Genomic DNA, 18,461 nt, shown 5'->3' with positions numbered 1-18,461 from the left:
CCAAGCGAGCGGATCTGGAGCAGAAGACCCGGACCAAGGCGGGAATGAACCAGAGAAGAGGTCCCGGACAAAAAGTCAACAACTGTTGACTTTTTGCTCCGAGGCGCTCGGAGCAGTCCGGGGCGCCTGGAATGGCTCCAGGTGCCCGGACCAGTATTGTTGACTTGAACGCGTCCAATGCATTCTGAACGTTGGGGGATAAAGTTTTATCCCCCCTCAGGGCGCCCAGAACCCTTCCAGGCGCCCCGACCAAGGCTATAAATATAGCCTTGGTCCAGAAGCTTTTGAACGAACTCTGAATTGTAATTCCAACGCTTGTAAGCTTTAGTCTAGAGTTGAGCTTCTGTTTTCTGCGCTTCAATGATGTAAGAGGCTTCTCCGCCTGAAGGAGTTTTTAGTGAGCTTAATCTTCCTTGGATTAACAACCACATCGGTTGTAACCAAGTAAATCCTTGTGCCTCGCTTTTCTTTATGCTTTTAATTTATCGGCTTACTTTATATATACAAGTGTTAGCTTAAAGAGTTCGAGGAAGGATTGTTTTATTTTCTTATTTTATAGGACTATCCATCAACCCCCTTCTAGTCGGCCGCAACGGTCCTACAAGTGGTATCAGAGCTGAGCACGCCTCAGAGGGACTAACCGCCGTCTGAAGCAACAAAACGATGGCCGGAGATAACGTCTACCCACCAACATTCGAGGGGGAGTTCGCATTCTGGAAGCGACGAATGGAAGTTTACTTTAAAACTGATTTCAATATGTTATTAATAATGAAGTATGGTTTTATAATGCCCAAAAGCGAAGAAGGAGAAGAACTTAAGGAGCATCAATGGACTGACGAGCAACATGACAAATTCATGGCAAACGGTAAGGCTGAATCCAGTCTTTTGAGCGTGTTACCTGCTAAGGATCTTGACAGAGTCGGAACATACAAAAGCGCAGAGGAACTTTGGGAAAGGTTCTTGAAGCTTTACGAAGAACCACCTGCAGTCGAATCCAACTCCTCAATAGACATCGAGTCACCGACAGAAGAGTCAGAGATCAAGGAAATTACCGAAACATCTCTCACCACCGAGCATCTACCAGAAGACATAATAAGCTCTTCCTCAATAGACATCGAGAGCATCAATAAAGGGGGAGCAACGTCGAAAGAAAATAACTCAACAGGGGGAGAACCAACGGCCGAAAAGGTAAGTCAGGTATGGACTCCAACTTCTGAACAATTAGTTAAATCAATCAAAATATCGCCGAAAGAATTTTGTGAATTAAAAATTGAATTGTCGATAGAATTTTTTGAATTAGAAAATCTTCTGACGAATAAATTTTGCAAAATACGAAATATTTTTTCGAACGAAATTTGTAAATTAGAGATATTATCGAAAGAGTTTTTCAGATTATCAACAGATTTGTTCAAATTAAAATTTATGTTGTCAAAATATTTTTGCAAATTACAAAATATTTTGTCGAACAAATTCTGCAAATTGGATATGTTGTCGAAAAACTTTATCAAATTAGAATTTAGATTATCAAAATATTATTGTGAAATAGAGATTAACATGATACAAATCTTTGCATGTTTAATCATGGTTGCTTTAATTCTGAAAAAGTGTGATTTAAGAAGCTATAATAAGTTAAAATGGAAATTTAAAACCTTCTGATAAAAGAAAAAAAATGATGAAATAAAATTAAAAATAAATACTTAGAATTTTTTTATTTCTACATGTTCCAAATTTTTTTTTATAAAGTTTTCTACTGAGAAAATTCTTAATTTTCATAACGAAAATTTAGAAATTTTCTCTGATATTTTGAGATTGCTTTTGTGAAAATTATTACAAAATTTTCAAAGTTCTCAAAATTTTCTAAAAGTTCTTAATGACTTAGATTTTTTTTTTTTTTGATTTAGAAATATTGTCCAAAAAATCAGTGAAATAGATTTTTTATAAAGTTTCTAAGTGTCAACCCTTAGATTTTTCTTGCAACCCCAATTTTTTTATGTGATCAAAGGGGGAGAAGAAAAAGTATAAGTCTAGGGGGAGGTAGAAATTGAAAAATTAAAATTGGAATTTAATTTTTTCTATCTTGTTGCACGTAATGAAAAATTAAAATTGGAATTTAATTTTTTCTATCTTGTTGCACGTGATGAAAAATTAAAATTGGAATTTAATTTTTTCTATCTTGTTGTACGTAATTGCAATATTAAAATGTTTAATTCTCATATCTATTTTGTCCCTAGCTTAACTTGGGTTGATCACATCAAAAAGGGGGAGATTGTTGAAACCCCAAGGTTATTTTGGTGTGATCAACAAGTTAAGTTAGGTCCTGTGTTGTTTTAACCTTGTGTCTAAGTGTGCAGGAGCTTAGGAGCACAGGTACTCGAGCGGAAGACGCAGCTAGTGAGAAGGACGACACGCGGTGCGTTCGAGGGACGAGGTGCTGCGGAAGAGTACCCCGGTGGACGAGAAGGAAGCGTGCGGTGGTTCCGAGGGACGAAAGTCAGAGCGGAAGATTGCTCGAGACTCAAGAGACGCAGCTAGCGAGAAGGTCGGCACGGGGTGCGACCGAGGGACGAAGACTGCGGATGAGTACGCTGGTGGAAGAGAAGGAAACACGCGGCGATTCCGAGGGACGAGAAGCCGGAGCGGAAGGCTGCTCGAGAAAACTGAAAGTTGGGTTCGGGTGAGCTCTATTCCAGATGACAGAGATCACCCAAGCGAGCGGATCCCGAGCAGAAGACTCGGACCAAGGCGGGACTGAACCAGAGAAGAGGTCCCGGACAAAAAGTCAACAACTATTGACTTTTTGTTCCGGGGCGCCCGGAGCAGTCCGGGGCGCCCGGAATGGCTCCGGGCGCCCGGACCAGTATTGTTGACTAGAACGCGTCCAATGCGTTCTGAACGTTGGGGGATAAAGTTTTATCCCCCCCAGGGCGCCCGGAACCCTTCCAGGCGCCCCAACCAAGGCTATAAATATAGCCTTGGTCCAGAAGCTTTTAAACGAACTCTGAATTGTAATACCAACGCTTGTAAGCTTTAGTCTAGAGTTGAGGTTCTGTTTTCTGCACTTCAACGTTGTACGAGGCTTCTCCTCCTGAAGGAGTTTTTAGTGAGCTTAATCTTCCTTGGATTAACAACCACATCGGTTGTAACCAAGTAAATCCTTGTGCCTTGCTTTTCTTTATGCTTTTAATTTATTGGCTTACTTTATATATACAAATGTTAGCTTAAAGAGTTCGAGGAAGGGTTGTTTTATTTTTTATTTTACAGGACTATCCATCAACCCCCTTTTAGCCGGCCACAATGGTCCTACAGATAGCTTCAGGTCCGGTGAAGGATGACATTGGGGACGAGCCGCAGGCTTGTATGCATCTGAGGGACCGTGGATAAAACAGCAAGGACAAGGGCCGAGGGAAGCGACTTCAAGGCATTTACGAAGGATGACATTGGGGACGAGCCGCATGCATGGATGCATTCGAGGGACGAGAGCCAAAGGAAGTAGGCTGGAAGGCAAGAGGTCAAAGCTGTGAAGAACAGTCAAGTGAGTCGTGAGGGTCCGAGTGCGAGAGAAATGTACTCGGGATGGGAAACCCTAGGTTTAGGGTTGTACCATTTGACTGGTACTGGGACCAGTTGACTGGTGGTGAGCACAGAGAGCTTCTGTGCCCGAACGGCTAGGCACCAATCGACTGGTGCAAGGACCAATCGACTGGTAGAGAGCCGTTGGAGTACCATTGGGCTGGCACCAGTCGGCTGGTGCAAGGACCAGTCGACTGGTAACAGGCAAATCAGCTTGCTGATTTCTTCCAAGCTCTATAAGAAGGAGCTTGGGATGGTTGGCCAAGGTGACGAAATTATACTTGGTTAAAGCCTAATTAGTAGTCACAAAGTGCTCAAGGTTTCCCTTGTGCCCAAGTATTCTTGGTGAGTGTTGTGGTGAAGTTTCTCCACCCACAAGGAGGTTTGAGCTAGCTGGAGCTTCCGGGGACTAATCCACCAACGGATTGAGGGATCGTCCACCTTATGGACAGGATTTCGCTGTGCTAACGAATACGTAGGAAGCTATCGATTTGGGAGGCATGTCTATTCAACCCTCCTTCTAGCCGGCCACCGATCTCCAACATAATCGAATCACAAGATCAAAAAAACAAAATAAAAGAAACACAACTTCGAATCTCAAATCCGAAACTCTAGAATCACTAGCCTCTTGTGTTTGGTATTTCAAATCTATTCAAAGAGAAACTAGTATGATGCAGAATAGAATTACTAGTTATACCTTTCTTTGTAAGCAACAACCTCTTGATCTTCTATCATATTCCTCTACTTATCTCGGACATTGTGTGGGCAACGATCTACCGAGATGAGAACCACCAAGCCTCCTTCCTTCTTGCAAGTTTCGGACACCAACCTTCATGCTCCAAGGGATACTAGAATGAAGCCTCCTTTCTTTCCTTCTTCTCCAAGCTTGAACCGGCCACCAATATCTCCTCTAGTGTTGATGCCGCCGGCCACTAAGGAGGAATAGAAAAGGAGAAGAACAAGAGACAAGGGCCGACCACCACCAAGGAAAAAGAGAGGAAAATAGAAGAGAGTTATATTAGGTGAGGCACCTCTACCCCCTCTTTTATATTCCTTGGTCTTGGCAAATAAGAAAATTTAATTATTATTAAAATTCCCTTATATTATTTGGCTTTGGTTAATAAGAAAAATTTTAATTAAAATTTCCTTTAACCCTTTATAATGCCGACCACCTTCAAGAGCTCTAAATAAGGAAAATTTTGAACACAAAATTAAACTTCCTTATTTGCTTCCAGAAATTTTTAAAATAAAAATTTCTCTAATAATTTTCCTTTCATGGTTGGTTATAAAAGGAAATTTTATAAATTAAAATCTCTCTATTAAAATATATGGATGATTTCCAAAAAGGAAAGTTTTCTTCAAAATTAAAATCTTCCTTTTAACTTCAAATAAGGAAAGATATCTAATCTTTCTCTTAATATTTTGTAGAATCTTATAAAAGGAAATATTTAATTTTTAAACTCTATTTTTAAATCATGGCTTCCACATAAGGAAAGATTTTAAATTAAAATCCTTTTAATTTTATTAGGGCCGACCACAACAAGCTTGGACTCCAAGCTATGGCCGACCCCCCTTAACTTGGGTTAATCCTTTGGCTTGCCGACCCAAGCTTGGACTCCAAGCTTGCTTGGTCGACCACCTAAGGTTGGGTAGGAAGGTGGGTATAGGTGGGTATCACACCTTATAAATAAGAGGCTACGATAGAGATCGAGAGGAGGAATTAGTATTGGTCTCCCGATGAAATTAAGCTTCCCGTGTTCGCCCCGAACACCTAACTTAATTTCATCAATAATAATTCATTCCATTGAAGAATTATTATTGAACTATCGCACCAATCCCAAATTATATTTTGGGCTCCTTCTTATTACGAGTGTGTTAATCTCCCTGTGTTTAAGATGTTGATTGCCCACTAATTTAAACGAATTACTGACAACTCACTTTAATTAATATCTTAGTCCAAGAGTAGTACCACTCAATCTTATTGTTATGTCCGACTAAGTTCACCTGCAGGGTTTAACATGACAATCCTTATGAGCTCCTCTTGGGGACATTATCAACCTAGATTACTAGGACACAGTTTCATTCTATAATCAACAACACACCATATAAATAATATCATTTCCCAACTTATCGGGCCTATTGATTTATCGAACTAAACCACACCCTTTGATAAATCAAAGAAATGAATATTAAGTATATGTGTTTGTTATTATATCATGATTAAGAGCACACACTTCCATAATAATAGAGGTATTGATCTTTTATATAGTCAGTATAAAAAGAAACTACCTCAGATGATCCTGCTCAATACCACTCTGAGTGTACTAGTGTAATTTATCAGTCAAGATAAACTAATACCTAATTACACTACGACTATTCCAATGGTTTGTTCCTATCCATCTTAGTCGTGAGCTACTGTTTATAATTTATAAAGAACCGATAACATGATCTTCTATGTGTGACTCCACACACCATGTTATCTACAATATAAATTAATTGAACAACTACATTCAGCATAAATATAGACATTTGACCAATGTGATTCTTTATTTTAAAAATAAATGTTTACAAAAAGCTAGGCTTTTAGAATACACTCTAACAATCTCCTACTTATACTAAAAGACTATGTTGTCATAAATGCTGCCATACATCTGATTCCCATTCCTTCAACATGCCGATCGATAGCTTTTGCCGGAAGGGCCTTAGTGAAAGGATCTGCCAAGTTATCTGCTGATGTAATCTTGGCGACAACAACTTCTCCTCGTTTCACGATGTCTCGTATCAGGTGGTACTTGCACTCTATATGTTCACTCGCCTTATGGGCTAGTGGTTCCTTCGAGTTTGCTACTGCATCGCTATTATAAAAAAAAATTGTAATGATTTTGGGCAAATTAGGAATCACATCTAAGTCCATTAAGAAGTTCCTAAGTCACACAGCTTCTTTGGCTGCCTCAGAGGCTGACATATACTCAGCTTCCATGGTTGAGTCTGAAATGCATTTCTTCTTAACACACCTCCATGCAATGGCTCCACCTCCTAAAGTAAACACATAGCCTGATGTAGACTTACTATTGTCCTTATTTGATTGGAAGTCTGAATCCATGTAATCCACAGGGAGCAAATCATCTGCTTGGTAAACTAGCATATAATCCCTAGTCCTTCTTAGGTACTTTAATATATGATTTACAGCAGTCCAATGTCCTTGTCCAGGGTTACTTTGATATCTGCTAACCATGCTCACGGCAAAGTAGATATCCGGTCTCGTACACAGCATTGCATACATTAGGCTTCTGATAGCCGAAGCATAAGGAACTGCCTTCATGTCCTCTATCTCCTTTGATCTCTTCAGAGACATCTCTTTAGATAAAGCTACTCTATGCCTAAAAGGTAGAAAACCTTTCTTGGAGTCTTGCATGCTAAAACGAGCAAGGATTGTATCGATATATGAAGCTTGGGACAATCACAACATCCTTTTTTTGCGATCCCTTATAACTTTAATCCCAAGAATATGTGTGCATTCTCCTAAGTCCTTCATATCAAATTGTTTGGACAACCATACCCTTACTTCCGACAACACCTTGATATTGTTTCCAACTAACAAAATGTCATCTACATAAAGTAAAAGAAATACCACCACGTTTCCATCACATTTCTTGTATACACAAGACTCATCCGGACACTGAATAAATCCATACGACTGGATTACTTCATTAAACCAGATGTTCCAAGACCTTGAAGCTTGCTTTAGTCCATAAATGGACTGGTTGAGCTTACACACTAGATGCTCTTTGCTTTTTTCAATGAACCCCTCTGGTTGCTTCATATGGATGTTTTCTTCAAGACTTCCATTAAGGAAAGCTGTCTTGACATCTATTTTCCATACCTCATAATCCATATGAGCAGCAATGGATAAGAGTATCCGGATAGACTTAAGCATAGCTACTGGCGAAAAGGTTTCCTCATAATCGATTCCCTCTTTCTGAGTATACCCCTTCGCAACAAGCCTTGCTTTGAAGATTTCCTCCTTCCCATCTGTCCCTCTTTTCCTTTTGTAGATCCATTTACATCCAATAGCTTTTACACTATTTGATGGTTCTACAAGCTCCCAAACTTTATTAGAATACATAGATTCTATTTCAGAGTTCATCGCTCTTTGCCAAGATACTGCATCTTTATCTTGGAGTACTTCGTCATATGTCCGGGGATCAAGTTCATGCTTACCAGGGATCAAGTCTGAAGACTCTCCCAAAAAAATGAATCTCTCAGGTTGCCTCACAACCCTCCCACTATAACGAGGCACTGTCTGTGGTTGTGTATCATTTGTGATACGTGTTGCAGCTTCTTGTGATATTTCATCTTGTACTGTTGGTATTAAAGTAGAAGTGTCCTCTCTAATCTCTTCTAGAACAATTTTACTCATGGGCTTATGGTTCATTACATAATCTTCTTCTAAAAATCGAGCATTGGTGCTAACAATGATCTTCTGATTTTTAGGATTATAAAACAAACCACCTTTCATTCCCATAGGATATCCCACAAATAGACAAACTTCTGTACGTGATTCCAACTTGTCAGTATCTCCTTTCAGCACATGTGCTGGACTACCCCATATCTAGATATGACTCAAACTAGGCTTATGCTCATTCCACAATTTCATGGGAGTAGAGGGTACTGTTTCAGAAGGTACCATATTTAGAATGTACACTACTGTTTCTAGAGAAAATGCCCAAAATGAATTTGGTAATTCTGAATAACTTATCATCGATCTAACCATTTCCATAAGAGTCATATTCCTTCATTCTGTCACACCGTTCTGTTGGGGGTGTACCGGGTGCAGACAATTGGGATTAGATCCCTGCCTCTGATAAGTAATTCCTAAACTCTCCAAAAAGGTATTCGCCACCACGATCAGACCGTAATGTCTTGATACTTTTACCATGATGTTTCTCCACATCAGCGCTGTACTCTTTAAACTTATCAAAGCACTCAGACTTGCGGCGCATCAAGTAAATGTATCCATATCTCGAATAATCATCTATAAAAGAGATAAAATATTCGAAACCCCCTCTTGCCTGGAGAGACATAGGAACACACAAATCAGAATGAACCAGTTCTAACACATCTTTGGCTCTATACCCCTTGGCCTTAAAAGGTATCTTGGTCATTTTTCCTTCCAAGTAGGATTCACAAGTTGGAAAATTTTCCAACACTAACGAACCCAAGAGCCCATCAGCTATTAGCCTTTGAATCCTACTCAAGTTAATATGTGCAAGCCTTAGATGCCAAAGATATGTTTGGTTCATTTTTGAAGGTTCTTTTCTCTTATAATTAGAAGATGTATTATTAATTTCCATTCGTTGCTTTGCGGGAGAAATTGGATTTAAAGTATATAAATTGTCAACCAATGCACTAGAACAGATAATAACCCTATTTCTCTTGATAACCACATTGTTATTAAAAGAAACTGAATATCCATCCAAATATAGTTTAGAAACTGAAATTAAATTCTTTCTGAAACTGGGTACATAAAGACAATTTCTTAAAACTAAACTTCTATTCCTATTAAATGATAAGTAGACGTCTCCCATTGCAACAGCCGCCACCTTAGTAGCATTGCCCATGTAGACGGTTATCTCTCCTTCAAATAGTCGTCAGGTTTCCTGGAATCCCTGCAAAGAATTGCAGACATGATCAGTGACTCCTGTATCTACACACTAGGTACTGGTAGATAACACCGCTAAGCATGTTTCAACTACAAGAGAATAAGATATACCTTTATTGTTCTCTCTCCTACGAGGAGTCCGCCTTCCAATGTCCAGACTGCTTGTAGATGAAGCACTTGCCCTTTGACTTCTTCATACCAGCTTTTGGTCTTGTTCCTTGAGGTTTATTCACCTTCTTTGTTGAGCCAGCCTGTTTCTTCTTCTTCTTGCCTTTTGACTTAGAAGTAGAACCATTCTCAGCAAAGTGAATTTGAGAATTTTAACGAAATAGCTCTTCTGTTGCCTAAAGTTCTGTCAGCAGTTCTGCCAATGAATACATCCTTTTATTTATATTATAGTTCAGGCGAAAATGCTCAAAACTTCTAGGTAGCATTTGGAGAATAATATCGATCTGGGGTTCCCCATCGATTTCTCCTCAAAGAATTTGTATTTTATTTAAATAAGCCATCATCTTTAGGATATGATCCCTTACGGGTGCCCCTTCTGTCATGGTGGCTATCATTAATTTTCTCATAGCTTCTTGCCTAGCACCCCGATCCTGGTGTCCGAAGAGATCCTTGAGATTGTTCATTATATCATAAGCAGTTGGTAAATCCTGATGTTGATGTTGCAGCACATTTGACATTGAAGCCAAAATGTAGCATCGCGCCATCTCATATGCTTTTACTCATTTCTTATGATACTCAATCTCCTCTTTACTAGAATCACTATTAGGCACATTAGGGCAAACCTCTGACAGTACAAACTTATAGCCTTCTGCAGTTAGGATAATGTCCAGGTTTCTTTTCCAATCTATATAGTTGGGACCAGTAAGTTTGTTCTCTTTCAGTATAATAGCCAGTGGGTTGAAAGACATCCTAAGAATCACAAAATAAACTTTGGTCAAGACTCTAAATTTAGAATAATATTGATTCCTCAAACAATACTATTTAAATTTACCAACACCTCAAAACACCATGAATTTTGCATGCCACGTTAGTGTGGACGTATACAAATTCAACATTTATAAGAAGAGGGTCTTACCCATTAATTTTATTATCTTGTCATCCTAACTTTATGACAAATAAAATAGTTGGTTTTCCTTTGGTCACGTAAAACAATAACAGTGACTCCGTTGGAGAGGATACTATTGAATGCGTCTAAGTGTATACCATTACTTGATACTTAGTTCATTAAATAGGATTGTGCCCCTTCAGTTGGAGAAGATCACACACTCCTAAATAATTTCCTATAACCATCCATAAAAGAAGTTTGATCCAGTGATCCGCAACAAACCCATCCGTTGTGGAGGGAGGCACTCAGAGCCAACAAACAAACTTGTTGCATCACTTACAAACTAGTAATGGAGTCCGTGAATATATTTAAAAATCACTCTCCCACTTAGTTTTTTAAGATGAAGAATTTTAGCTATGCATGCACATGCACACACACACATCACAGTAAATAAAGGCAATAAACATGGAAATTAATTTTCCAACTATAATGGCTTTTTTCCATCACTGCCCTTCATGTGCTGCCAACCCTAGCTGCTGCCCTCTTTAGCCACCGCAATCGGGTCTAGTTGCCATATCCCTCTTGCTTCCTTTTTCGCTGCGCCTCTGGTCCTTCAATAGCACCACGCCTCGCAACGATATAATCCGCGACAAAAAATTAAATTTTACATACATCGATCCTATATTCCACAAGGAAATGTACATCAAGTCTAGATCAAACATAAATGTAAAATCCTAGGGCTAATACAGCTCCTGCTGTATTAGTTAAATACAATCATGCACACACAATAAAATGCCCATGACATGTCCAAGGGTCCAATCACACACAATAACCATAAGCCATAATAGTTGGAGCCTGCAATCATAGAATTAGCATATCCTACTATTATCCTGCCTAAATTATGTATGACATGTGCATAATTAAATTGAAAACCAAACACACAGAGGCAAACCCTAGCTCTGATACCAATTATTGGTTGGTCCTAAGAAGATCGTACCGGTTCCCCTGTATAAAAATTTTGTACAAGTCCTGAACCTTTCCTAACAACCTATTGTGTTCTTTAGAAATTAAATTCAGAATCGCAAATGGAACTTAACATTATTGATTCCAAATTTAACTTATCCGTTCTTAGAGGTTTAGACTTGGATCGCAAACGATACTTAACATTATAGATCCAAATCTACCTATGTTACAAATTCAATTAAATATTTATTTCGAAAATCGGCTCCCAGGTCAAACATGGTGAGGCACTTGGCCTTCTTGGGTATGGGAACATCCACCACTACCTCGACAAAGCCTCTTAACGAAATTTAATATTTATTTTCTTTATAGTAACCCTAGGTTTAACCAAAAAGAACAATCAAATCACAAGATCAAAAAAACAAAATAAAAGAAACACAACTTCGAATCTCAAATCCGAAACTCTAGAATCACTAACCTCTTGTGTTTGGTATTTCAAATCTATACAAAGAAAAACTAGTATGATATGGAATAAAATTACTAGTTATACCTTTCTTTGTAAGCAACAACCTATTGATCTTCTATCGTATTCCTCTACTTATCTTGGACGTTGTGTGGGCAATGATCTACCGAGATGAGAACCACCAAGCCTCCTTCCTTCTTGCAAGTTTCAACCACCAACCTTCAAGCTCCAAGGGATACTAGAACGAAGCCTCCTTTCTCTCCTTCTCCAAGCTAGAACCGGCCACCAATATCTCCTCTAGTGTTGATGCCGCCGGCCACCAAGGAGGAAGAGAAAAGGAGAAGAATAAGAGACAAGGGCCGACCACCACCAAGGAAAAAGAGAGGAAAATAGAAGAGAGTTATATTAGGTGAGGCACCTCTACCCCCTCTTTTATATTCCTTGGTCTTGGCAAATAAGGAAATTTAATTATTATTAAAATTCCCTTATATTCTTTGCCTTTGGTTAATAAGGAAATTTTAATTAAAATTTCCTTTAACCCTTTATATGGCCGGCCACCTTCAAGAGCTCCAAATAAGGAAAATTTTGAACACAAAATTAAATTTCCTTATTTGCTTCCGGAAATTTTTAAAACAAAAATTTCTCTAATAATTTTCCCTTCATGGTTGGTTATAAAAGGAAATTTTATAAATTAAAATCTCTCTATTAAAACATGTGGATGATTTCCAAAAAGGAAAGTTTTCTTCAAAATTAAAATCTTTCTTTTAACTAGAAATAAGAAAAGATATCTAATCTTTCTCTTAATCTTTTGTAGAATCTTATAAAAGGAAATATTTAATTTTTAAACTCTCTTTTTAAATCATGGCTTCCACATAAGGAAAGATTTTAAATTAAATTCCTTTTAATTTTATCAAGGTCGGCCACAACAAGCTTGGACTCCAAGCTATGGTCGACCACCTTAACTTGGCTCAATCCTTTGGCTTGGCCGACCCAAGCTTGGACTCCAAGCTTGCTTGGCTGGCCACCTAAGGTTGGGTAGGAAGGTGAGTATAGGTGGGTATCACACTTTATAAATAAGAGGCTACGATAGGGACCGAGAGGAGGAATTGGTTTTGGTCTCCCGATGAAATTAAGCTTCCTGTGTTCACCCCGAACACCCAACTTAATTTCACCAATAATAATTCATTCCACTAAAGAATTATTATTGAACTATCGCACCAATCCCAAATTACATTTTGGGCTCCTTCTTATTACGAGTGTGTTAATCTCCCTGTGTTTAAAATGTCGAATGCCCACTAATTTAAATGAGTTACTGACAACTCACTTTAATTAATATCTTAGTCCAAAAGTAATACCACTCAACCTTATTGTCGTGTCGGACTAAGTCCACCTGCAGGGTTTAATGTGATAATCCTTATGAGCTCCTCTTGGGGACATTATCAATCTAGATTACTAGGATACAGTTTCATTCTATAATCAACAACACACTATATAAATAATATCATTTCCCAACTTATCGGGCCTATTGATTTATCGAACTAAACTGCACCCTTTGATAAATCAAAGAAATAAATATTAAATATATGTGCTTGTTATTATATCATGATTAAGAGCACACACTTCCATAATAACAGAGGTATTATTCTTTTATATAGTCAGTATAAAAAGAAACTACCTCAGATAGTCCTGCTCAATACACTCTGAGTATACTAGTGTAATTTATCAGTCAAGATAAACTAATACCTAATTACACTACGACTATTCCAATGGTTTGTTCCTATCCATCTTAGTCGTGAGCTACTGTTTATAATTTATAAAGAACCGATAACATGATCTTCTATGTGTGACTCCACACACCATGTTATCTACAATTTAAATTAATTGAACAACTACACTCAACATAAATGTGGATATTTGACCAATGTGATTCTTTATTTTAAAAATAAATGTTTACAAAAAGTTAGGCTTTTAGTATACACTCTAACATAATGAAGCATAAATAACTACATACCCACCCATCTACTAACCTTCTCCACCAGTTAAGACTGTTAAATTGGGAGTACATGCAGATCCTGCACATTATAGTCATGTACACATGCAAATAATATAAATAAGTCATCATACATGGGAGCAAATGATCTACTATAAGAAATACAAATGACCAAGACATCTAGCTAGGAACTGCAAGAGAAATGATCTACCACGAATAGTCTCGTGGGCAGTTTAAAATGTCAGGGTCCCTATTTGCGTGAGAAATGCTCTACCACGAATGGTCTCATGGGCAGACAGGTAGTAGCTAGCTAGGTATGGGCTGCGAGAGAAGTACTCTGCCATGAATGGTCTTGTAGGCAATACAGGGTATAATAATCATATAATAGCAATATAATAAACATATGCAACAAACATATCAGCTGCATATGTAATATCTTACAAGCGCACGCCAAGGTCACTGTCAGCACACAACTCCAGCTATTACGACTCCAAGTGGTCGAGTGGGCAAACCTGACAAGTAGTTATCTAGCTACTAACTAGACTCAACTCCAACCACCACTCTAAGTGGCTAGATTAGCAGTCATAATCTCATCAAGAGAATACTAATCTAGCAATCTCATCAAGAGAGTCTTAGCCATCTAGTCATAATATCTCAACTAGTACTTAATCAATAGTTTTTGTGGATCGATAATTTTATTACTTGACCACTTAACCATGCCCTTGTGATTTTGAGAACAATTTCTTGACAATTTCAAAGTCCTATTGAGTGAATCTAGGTACTAAAAAATCTAAGTGGGTAAAGCTAGGTAGTGATTAAGTCCTAATTGGAAATCAAGTAAGAAAGTCCTAGCTAGCAGCTAGGTGAATCAAGTCTAAGTGTGTGAAATTAACTAGAACCGGATTGGTTGGCACAAGTCCAAGTGTGTTGAATTAGTTGAGAGATGATTTCCTGGCAAACAAGTCCAAGTGTGTGGAATTAGTAAGGAGTTAATTGTTTGACCACCCAATCTAGATGGGTAAAAATATCTAGTCAAGTAAGTGTGAGTAACTTTAGATTCTATATCTTATCCATTACGTGTAATAACTACAGGGAAGCAGTTAACAGCTAGAGATGACTGAAGGAAGTTCGAGGCGAATTGCTCATGAAAACTCTCAACAAAGGATCTCGGAGGGTCCAAGTGACCATAGCTGGGTACGAGTGACCGAAGCATCTTCCAAGAGACTAGGAGATGGCATTTATCAATAATCAGAGTGACTCAAGTCAAGATCAGATTTGACTCCTCTCGAGACGATCAAAGGGTTTACGGGCGACCAAAGACTTTTGTTAACGCTATTTCACAAATAGAAGTTAGCCACATCAACACAAATATAGGTGCCCAGATAGCCTCTAGGTGACTGGGAGACTGGGAGAATGCTATAAAAGGAGATTCAAGGTAGAGCTTGAAAAACACCAATTCATGATCATTCTTCTGTCTTCTTGTTCTCTTATGCTACAACATGCTGCAACTCTATGTTGGTGCAAGATTCTCCATAAGATTGAACCCTATGTTTTGATATTGACAAAGGGTTAAAAGTTAAGTATGTTTGAGGTTCTGATGTATTCTTAATTGTGCAAAAAGTTCTAGTTTTGGATAGGCAATAAAAGTCCTAGTTGGAGCAAAATTTGATAACACTCATCCCAGATGACCCAGTATTGCTAGCCCCCTAGCTAAATACAGACAAGTAAATTATAGGGATATTTTTGCCCAAGCATAGTGGCCCTCTGCATGGAGGAGGTCTGGAGCCAAATGTGCATTTTTACACCTACTAAGAATTGATCTCAAGACCTATTGGAACATCCACCCATGTAGTTACCAATTGTGCCAACCCGTACGGGCAAGGAAAGTCTTAGTTGAGTCTAGGCAAAAAAGAAAGTCCTGATTGATGGAATTAGGCAAGGAAGTCTTTGTCTAAGGGACTAGATAGAAAGTCTTGGTGGGTTGAGGACATTGGACATGAAGTTCTAGGGGTCAAGAATACTAGGCGAAAACCCTAGGAGTTAAGGACACTAGGTAGAAGTCTAGATGAGTCAATGACCAAAAGTCTAATGGAAAGTCTTGATGGTCAAGATGTGAGATACGATAATTAAATAATAAGTGTTAATTAAGAAATTAACTTGTCAAATTTTCTTGGAACTTTTAGGATTATTTTTGGATTTAAACCAAATTCGTATGATATGTTTAAGGGTATAAATCAATTAGCCTTAAAGAGAGTTTGTTTGATTTAATTAATATAAGGTTATAATTAATTAGCCTAACATATATTACCTAAGATTCCTAACCCTATTTGTCCTATCCCTTCTCTTCTTCTCCCCGATCCAAGCCACCATCCTGATGCCCCTTCGTGTGAGGCCAAGATGGCGATGCCACCAACCATGTGAGAGCTGTCGTGGCCCTTCCCTTCACTGATCCATTGTTGCTTTCCCGGTCCATCCCCGCCATAAGTTCTTGCCTTTAGTGCCACATCGACCCCGTATTCCGGCCTCCCATGTCATTGTGGGTTTTATCATTGAGAAGCCATGGCGAACAACCCCATCCCCGGCTACTAGCATCATGTCACCCCAGTTGTCGTGCATCCCTCTTCCATCCTGGGAAAGGAGTTATAGTCGACTGTTGTGGGTCTCCACTAGAGGGTTGAGAAGCTATTCAAGTGCCTATGTACTACCATCTCATGCCAACGAGCCTAGGGCAATAATTGTGACTCTACGACTCTTGCTACTACCTCATTTTTCCATTGTCATTGTTGTGCACTTGACTATTAGCACAACTGCCTACCTTGTTGACCATTGCTCCTCTGTTGAGCTGCTGCCATTGGCCCTCCGCCGCCTTCCATGTCCCACTGTGCTGCCGAAGGAGAAGAAGTCATAGGGTAACGAAACCCCCACGCTTCCTAAGTTTTGTTTATTAAATACCTTATGGGAAATTTAGCTTAGAATGTGAAGGAATTGTAGGATGATTCAGATAATTTAATTAGGGTTTACTAATCGGTTTAGGATTAAGGTTGGTATTTGACTTATGGTAGAATTAGTTATAATTTGTATTTTATATTGTAAGATTTTGAGCTCAAGGTAGACTATTGACTTGAAGATTGTTAAAATGATCTATAGATAAAGGCGGGTATTTTCTTTCCTTGACTTCATTAGTATATTGTCCTTATTACATGATTATGGTTAGACAGGTAGTTTATTACCTTGATTGTATTCTTATTTAGCTTGAGTTTGATATTTATGTGCTTGACCTTAAAGATGATCTACTTGATATCCATATAGTCTCATCTTTGGTTATCCATATTTTGTAGTTGTACATACATGTATGGTGTGTACTATAGGTGGTTAATCTTTGGATTTTCATATTTCATAGTTGTACACATATGTATGGTGTGTACTATAGGTGGTTATTATTTGGCTATTCATATTTCATAGTTGTACACACGCGTATGGTGAGCACCTTAGGTGCGTTCTCTTTGGCTATTCATGTTGTTTAGTAGACACCTAGTTTTTTTTATATACATTGTATACAATTTATACTTCTAGATATACTTGTATTACTGTTGCATAGTGATGACTATATATGTGACTATGTGTATTTACATTTTTCTCATCATTGCATTATATGCATGTTGTCGACCATGTCTCCCTTGTGGTTGAAAGAGTCGTCAGTCATATTATCTGCCTACTCAGATACTTGAGATAGTGGTAGTTGGAGTTGTGTGCAGCTCAACATGTCATGCCTACTCAGCCACTCATGGGTTGTGGTAGCTGGAGTTGTGTGCAGGTAGTGACCCCTCTTGTTATGTAGCTAGATAGCTACTTTGCATACTATACACTCAGCCACTCGAGAGTGGTGATAGTTGGAGTTTCATATACTTGTCATAATCCTACCCACTCGGCCACATATATGTCATGGTAGCTAGAGTGGTGTGTAGGAGTGACTATGCATATGCATGATATGTGTTGCATTTGTTGTTATATGTATTGCATATTCCTGTAACAACCACCCTTCTTACTACTACTACTCTCTAAGGATGACCGTTACTTAACTACTAACTCTACTTAACCGGTGTGATTAAAAACCACATGGAAACCCTACCGAAAAATTTCGACAGAGTCTCCCCTGTACCGGTGACCATATTCAACAATACATGCAGTATATATACTCAGCCACAAGCGGCTGGAACACATAACAATCAACCACGCAGTATAATAATTCTAACTCAGCAACAATAAAGGAAAACTAATCCATACTCACAACTGAATAGCAAACACAGTATCAAGTGTCCTTATAAACAGTTATCAAATTTCCTTAACACATAAAGACTTAATTAACTCAAAGAACAAATCATAATTTATTTTATTCGCAAGGATCCCTAGGACTTCCATAGTGCAGACATCACACACCCCTCTTGCATCTCCTTGTCGCCTTCCTTCATATTAGCTTTCCTTTTTCTTTATCTGTAGTAGGAGAAATGCAATCTATAGGCAAAAAGCTTAGTGAGCGCTATCTAACTCACAATACCTCGATATGCATGTATACAAATAAAAACATGCTAAAACTGAATGCTAATATGTAAAGCTACTCATGCTCATAAATAGCAAAGAAATCAACTAACAGAAAAGATAACATGTATAACTACTCATGCTCATAAACTAATAAAGAAAGCAAACTAACTGGAATGCTAACATATAAAGCAAAACATGCTCATCAACTAGCAAATAAATAACA

The sequence above is a fragment of the Zingiber officinale genome, chromosome 4A, assembly GCF_018446385.1.
Source record: "Zingiber officinale cultivar Zhangliang chromosome 4A, Zo_v1.1, whole genome shotgun sequence".
NCBI lineage: Eukaryota > Viridiplantae > Streptophyta > Magnoliopsida > Zingiberales > Zingiberaceae > Zingiber > Zingiber officinale.
This window is presented reverse-complemented; position numbering follows the sequence as displayed.